We start from the raw sequence: 6557 nt of genomic DNA on the forward strand, positions 1-6557 counted from the left end.
TTGCTATGCTATACAGCGTTTTCACGTCTACGTTGGCCCCCTGTTAGTTACACAGTTGTTGCCTATGCGAAGTGACAGCTGCTACGCGATAAGCCATTGTCCTCAACGCGGGAACGCGCTAAGAAGCAAAAGTGGCAGTCGTTATCGGTCTGGCCGAGCGCAAAATATTGATGCTGTAAAGAATGGCATGACTCATATAGGCGGCGTAGATAGCGACAAAGGTGACCGCCTCGGGGAACCGCGAAAATAAAGTAAAAAAACAGAGGGAAGCAAAAGATCAGACGACGTCCTGTTTACCGAACCGATAGCTGAGATAAACTTACTAGTCCTTCAGACAGATGACAGGGTAGGAGATAAAAGAAAACCGGGACCCGATCAAAGGCCGTTCGTCTCTCTGTGGTTTCTATACGGCTTTATATTATACAACCACGATGGTATTCTGTATGCCACAACTCAAGCTCACCGTACGAGCGAGTTTGGGGGGGGGGGGGCGAATCACCGGAATAATTTTGACCATCTGTTCCGACAAAAGAAGCTAGTTACCACAAAAAGAAATCCCTTCAAAACTTGAATGTCGTTCCTCTAAATTAATTTCAACCACATGCGGGGTTCTTTAACGTGCACCTACAGGTAAGCTTATTATGTATTCTTTGCATTTCTCTCCCTCTCTCGCCCAATCAAAATGCATCGGCTGTTGCCAGGAATCAATGATTGGTTGATTGATATGTGGTGTTTAACGTCCCAAAACCACCATATGATTATGAGAGACGCCGTAAGGGAGGGCTCCGGAAATGTTGACCACCTGGGGTTCTTTAACGTGCACCCAAATCTGAGCACACGGGCCTACAACGTTTCCGCCTCCATCGGAAATGCAGCCGCCGCAGCCGGGATTCGATCCCGCAACCTGCGGGTCAGCAGCCGAGTACCCTAGCCACTAGACCACAGCGGCGGGGCTGCTAGGAATCAAGCGCATGCCTTTGGACTCTGAATGTGAATGTGCCTAGCACGATTCTACACATGAGCCGGAAAAATCCTGGAAGCTTTCCTCAAATATTGGCGTCGTTGACGCTATAGTAAACGGACCAGTGGCAAGGCCGTGGCCAGAATTTTTTTTTTTTGGGGGGGGGGGCACCTTGATAAGAAGTAGGTGGGGGGGGGGGGCACAGGCTTCCTGGCTACGCCACCGGGCAGTAAGAACCACACGAACTGTGCCCGCGTGCGACGCACTTCGACAGATTTAATTCACTCGATTCTATCGATCCAGCACCAGGAAATCATCCTTCCCCGAGGGTGGCTTCTGCATGGCCTCCGGGATTGGAGGCACTGCGAGCTTTCTGCACCTCACCCGATTTTGTATCCCCTCCGTGATCGGCCCATCTTTGAGCAAGCGATGACGTCATGTGATGACGACATCATGCGACTGCACTTTATGTGACGTTATGGCGACGTCAACACGTGATTTTTTTTTCGCATCACTCGCGTCGACGCTGAAGCCGATGGTGACTTTTAGCGTTCGATTAGGCATATCGCGCTTTCGCTTTAAAACATCGTTTTCACAAAACAAAAAATCCCCCATTCAAGGCCCCACGCTTCTCGAGCCCAGCCAGGCTTCTCTGACATTGAGGCTCTTTTAATATTTACGAAGCTAAGTGATCGATTGCAGACGAATAATGGACAGACGCACACGTACCGCCCTCAAAAGCACCGCTTCTTTCAACGCCGAAACTGTTTGAAGCTGGCCGTAATTTGTGTGTGCCGCCAACACCGGGAATTACCTACCGGGTCCCCACGCAGCGTGTTGGGAGTATCCAGGCAGAGTAAGCTTCACCACTGGGGCGACGCGTCACAGCCCCTCGAAGCCCGCCTGTACCCTGTTTAGCTACCGGTGGGTGGCCGGCCGGCACTGGGGATCGAACCCCGCACCTCCCGTAGCTGAAGTGGACGCGTACGTGCAATGCCACAGCTACGGTTACCTAAAGGCTCGAATAGGAGAAGGGGTTGTTTATTGGAATTGGTGGCGCGGCCGCAGCCCGTAGCGCAGTCGAGTTTGGCATTGTTGATTGTGAAGGCATTTTGAACTGAATGCGCGTGTCAACTTGAAATGTTCACAAATTATCGGAGCTGTTAAGGGACCTTCAATTCCTTTCTTCTTGTGTATATATGTCAGCAAACCGATAGTTCGCTTTTTGGCTTGCTGTTGTTTTACTCCGGACATGGCTCATACTCAATAGAGGGGATTGGGGGATGAGGATGATGGTTCCAGGAAGAATGGTAATCCCATCCCGGGGATTGGCCACGAAACGTGCGGCACCAGAAATTGTTTGTTTCGTTCGTTCGTTAGTTCGTTCGTTCGTTCGTTTGTTTGTTTGTTTGTTTGTCTGTCCTTCAAATCTTTGGCACGTAGTACCCACTCTGAGGGCGCCCCACCAAGGTGGTCTAGTGGCTAAGGTACTCAGCTGCGGACCCGCAGGCCGCGGGAGGGAATCCCGGCTGCGGCGGCTGCATTTCCGTTGGAGCCGCAAATGCTGTAGGCCAGTGTGCTCACATTCATGTGCACGTTAAGGAGCCCCAGGTGGTCAAAATTTTCCGGAGACCTCCACTACAGGTTCTGCCATAATCATATGGTGGATTTGGAACGTTAAACCCCGCATATCAATCAATAATCAACCACTCTGGAAGATTGGCCAAGAATGCATATCGTTGAAGATTTAAAAGTTTATTTGAATAATGTAAGGTGATTTAAAAAAATAAGTAATTCAAATGGCGATTTGTGGCCTCTCTTACTTTTCTTCTCGTCTTCTTCACCGTCTGTGCGGTTGTAATTAAGAGGACGAAAATTCAAGGCACGCGTGGCCGATTCGAATAGTGGTTTTGGTACGTTAAACCCCACAAATATATCAATCAACCCAACTGTTCTCATGTGTATGCGTCTACCGTAACACTGTTTGTTTAACTGTTAAAGGATGCAGAACACAAAGGTTAACAGCACAGTCTGGTGTCACTGAAGACGCTGCATAATGTTGTCTGTACCTTGTAGTCTATAATGTAGTCTATAACCTGCCCCTTGCCGCCACTTAAACTTCACCTTCGATCTTTGCGCGCAGTGAGCTACAGTGAGCTCTGCGGTGTGGACACCGCGAAAATCGCCGTCACGGACCCTCTCAAAAACAGCGCAACGGCCCCTAGTAAATCCAGCGCGTTCATGGTCTTCGAGACAGCGGACACCATTTCGGCCAAGGTACGGTTGAAAGCGTTACCGAACGTGCGTATGGAGACCGATTGTCAAATTTCTTTATTCGATAACCCCCACAGTCACGAGCTTAAATCAACGTTGCATGTTTTCATCATCAGCTTCAAGTACCGCCATCTAGTGAACACTGCAAGAACTAAACGAGAGGTGGTTACATACAGGGGACGCACAGCCCACGCCTTAAGGAGCTTCGCCCCTAATAGAAAAGAAAATAGCGAAGCTTGCGCGGCTTGGAGGAAGCCTCGAAATGAGACCATTCTGAAGACTAGTCTTGGTTGCTTCTAGGATTTTTCTATAGGCCTTAGCTATGTGATGCAGGTCGTTTATAGGTTGCTCCTAGGTCGTTGCTAGGCTTTAGCTAGGTGATGCTATAGTTTTTTTCTATATGTTAATTGTCAGCGCAGAGAGTTTCCAAGTCGAAGCACAGGCAGTCGCAGACACGACACGGGGCACGTCGTCATTGGCGTAGACCTCGCATCGCGTCGGGGTGTTCTCTCAGCCGCCCTTGTGTTTGCCGTTCGTGATAGATAATCTCGCTGCACGTACTCGGGGGGGGGGGGGGGGGGTCCTAGGCTCGCCGCCGTCGCCTAGCAGCCACTAGTTCGGCTAACGATTGTCCCTTTTTCTTTCGTGCAATTTGTGTGTAGTTGGATTGTCCAGATTTCACGTGCCACATGGCTGTTCAAGATTGATGACAGTTTTCTGAACGCATTTCCGTGGCACGTATACTCGTTTGTAGGGCAAATTGTTGCCTTCGTTTTCAGTGTGGCCCAGAGGCGAATAGCAGTATTATGAAGCCTTGGTAGTCTTGGCTGCGTCAGCGTTTATTTGAGGAAAGACCTCGCAAATCGAACGGGCAGAGCCAGTACACAGACGATGATCCAGAGTGGCGATGAGGACAAAGAGACAAGCGGATGATGGTGATTGTGATCATGCAGGGATGAGAACGATGTAAGTAACAAACGCGCAAAGTATTTACATCATTTCTGTGGCACATACCCAGCGTTTGTGTGATTGTCTTCACATATGTCTTACGGTCCCCTCTTCGTAGGCTGCACAAATTACGGCTAGCAATAATTAAAGCTTCGCTGATTAAAAAAATAGGGGGAGGGGGCAAGAGTGAGAGGAAGACGGTAGCTTATGATGGAAAATTCGCAAACTAGGTGGTTGCGTAGGAAGCGACGTTTCGACTGGTGGACTTGTCTTCTTCAAATATTCAGCTGCTTTTGCAGCCTCAAGCCAGTTGCAGCCCTGAAGAAACGCCCGCTTGTCGAAACGTAGGCGAAAAAATTGCCCGTAGCTTCCCTCGGGGGAACACTGAGGAGGATGCGGACCATATAATTGGTTAACGGGGTGTTAAAGTGCGAACTTACTTGGGTCGATGGCTAAATTGGTTAACGTGGTTGTGAAATGGGGTGTTAAATTGCGACTTATTTGGGTCGATGGCTAAATTGGTTAACGTGGTTGTAGGAGGGGGTGTTAAATGAGTGAACACGTACACACGTATGCGAAAGGGCGGCGCTGGTCGAAGGGACGTCGATCATTGTGTTTGTGGATTCGTTGGAATTCATTTCACCGCGACCTTGGACGTCGACGCGCCGTACAAACCAACCGACGAGCGGCAACTGAGCGAGCGAGCGCCGACCTTGAGTATATATACAGCTCGACGGCGCATGCACTGTCAGCTGTTGAATGTTCTCGAAGCGCGACGCCACATGCGCGTCCACTGGAGAATCAGGAGAATTGTAGATGTCGAACGCGGTGTGTAGAGGAGGAAGGGTGCACAGATGGTGGAGGAGTGAAGCGCGCGAGGTGTGTAGAGGAGGAAGGGATGCACAGATGGTGGAAGAGTGGGCGACGGCGCGACGGCGCATGCGCGCGCGTCAGCTGTCGAATGTTCGAGAAGCGGTGCGGACGGCGCGGACGGAGCACTACAAGGCGCGAGTATAAGATGCTTCCGCATCTAAAAGCATCCCGGGTGTGCGATTTCCCATCAAAAAAATCAAGATGGTTTCAGGGTCCCTTTTGTAAAAGAAGTCACTGTGTCCGCGCACAGAAAGCGGTTGAACGTAAGCTCCGTTATTCTTTTTTTTTTCTCCTGCGCGTGCAGATGAACGGTATACGCTTAGCGTCGTCCGGGCGGCCGGCGTGGTTATGGTGTGGGCAGTGTGCGACTTGCACAACGACCTGGTCGCGTACGAAATCACTGACCAGCCGCAGCCGATGTCCTACGTTGGCTTCCGGCTCGTCAACGACACCATGGCGAGGGACTACAAGAAGGACGATGACGCTGTGCGGAGGAGCGTCCTTCTGGAAAGGAGGCGGCGGCGGCTCTGGTGACGGTGAACTGTGTGCGCACCACCAGACGGCGTTTATTACCACTGCAGTCGCCGTTCCTCGTTGCTTCCTATTGAATGAAAAAAAAAAGCCCTCTAGACGACGTTCTTGCTTCACCCATTGCCCTTTTAAGTCTGTTGCCCTTGTTGAAGATGGCTCCGCCGCGGTGCTAAGGTACTCGGCTGCTGACCCGCAGGTCGTTGAGCCGAATCCCGGCTGCGGCGGCTGCATTTTTGATGGAGGCGGAAATGTTGTATGCCCGTGTGCTCAGATTTGGGTGCACGTGAAGGAACCCCAAGTGGTCAAAATTTTCGGAGCCCTTCACTACGGCGTCTCTCGTAATCATATGGTGGTTTTGGGACGTTAAACCCAAGGTATTAATCATGTTGAACATGCAGCTGAAAACTTGCCCTCGTATTCAAGAACGCTCCTTGACTTGAGCTTGCCACTGTCCCAAGACGGCGCGTTTTGAAACGCGTTTGTACTGCCTTGACACCACTTAAATGCAGTGCGTTTAAACCGCGTTTGCGCTGCCAACGCGGTTGTGGCAAAGGCAATTGCAAATGAATTTCAAGTCAAGGAGTGTTCTTGAGTACGACGGTTAGAGAGCGAATAAGTTTTGCCTTGTATTTTTTTAATCTTGTATCTTTGATTCATCCAACTATATAGTCAATCGTTGTTCTACTGCGGAAGAATACGTTAAAGAAAGTTACGTGCGATGGTCACATCATCGCACCGTAAAGTTCAACTTATGTCGCAGTGTACAGGTAAGCTACCCTCCCAACACCGCTAAAGTCGACGTTCCTGGTGAACACGTGACGTGCAGACACGTCACGTGCCTAAAACAGGTCGGTTCCACCTCGTAAAGCTTCACTCAAAGCAAAAAAAAAAAAAGCAGCATAGACAGTTAACTCGCCGAACGCATTGCGGTAATACAATTCCCTTAATTCATCGGATCTACCGAATTTAT

This window comes from Rhipicephalus microplus, chromosome 10, assembly GCF_043290135.1.
Source record: "Rhipicephalus microplus isolate Deutch F79 chromosome 10, USDA_Rmic, whole genome shotgun sequence".
In the NCBI taxonomy this organism is placed as follows: domain Eukaryota; kingdom Metazoa; phylum Arthropoda; class Arachnida; order Ixodida; family Ixodidae; genus Rhipicephalus; species Rhipicephalus microplus.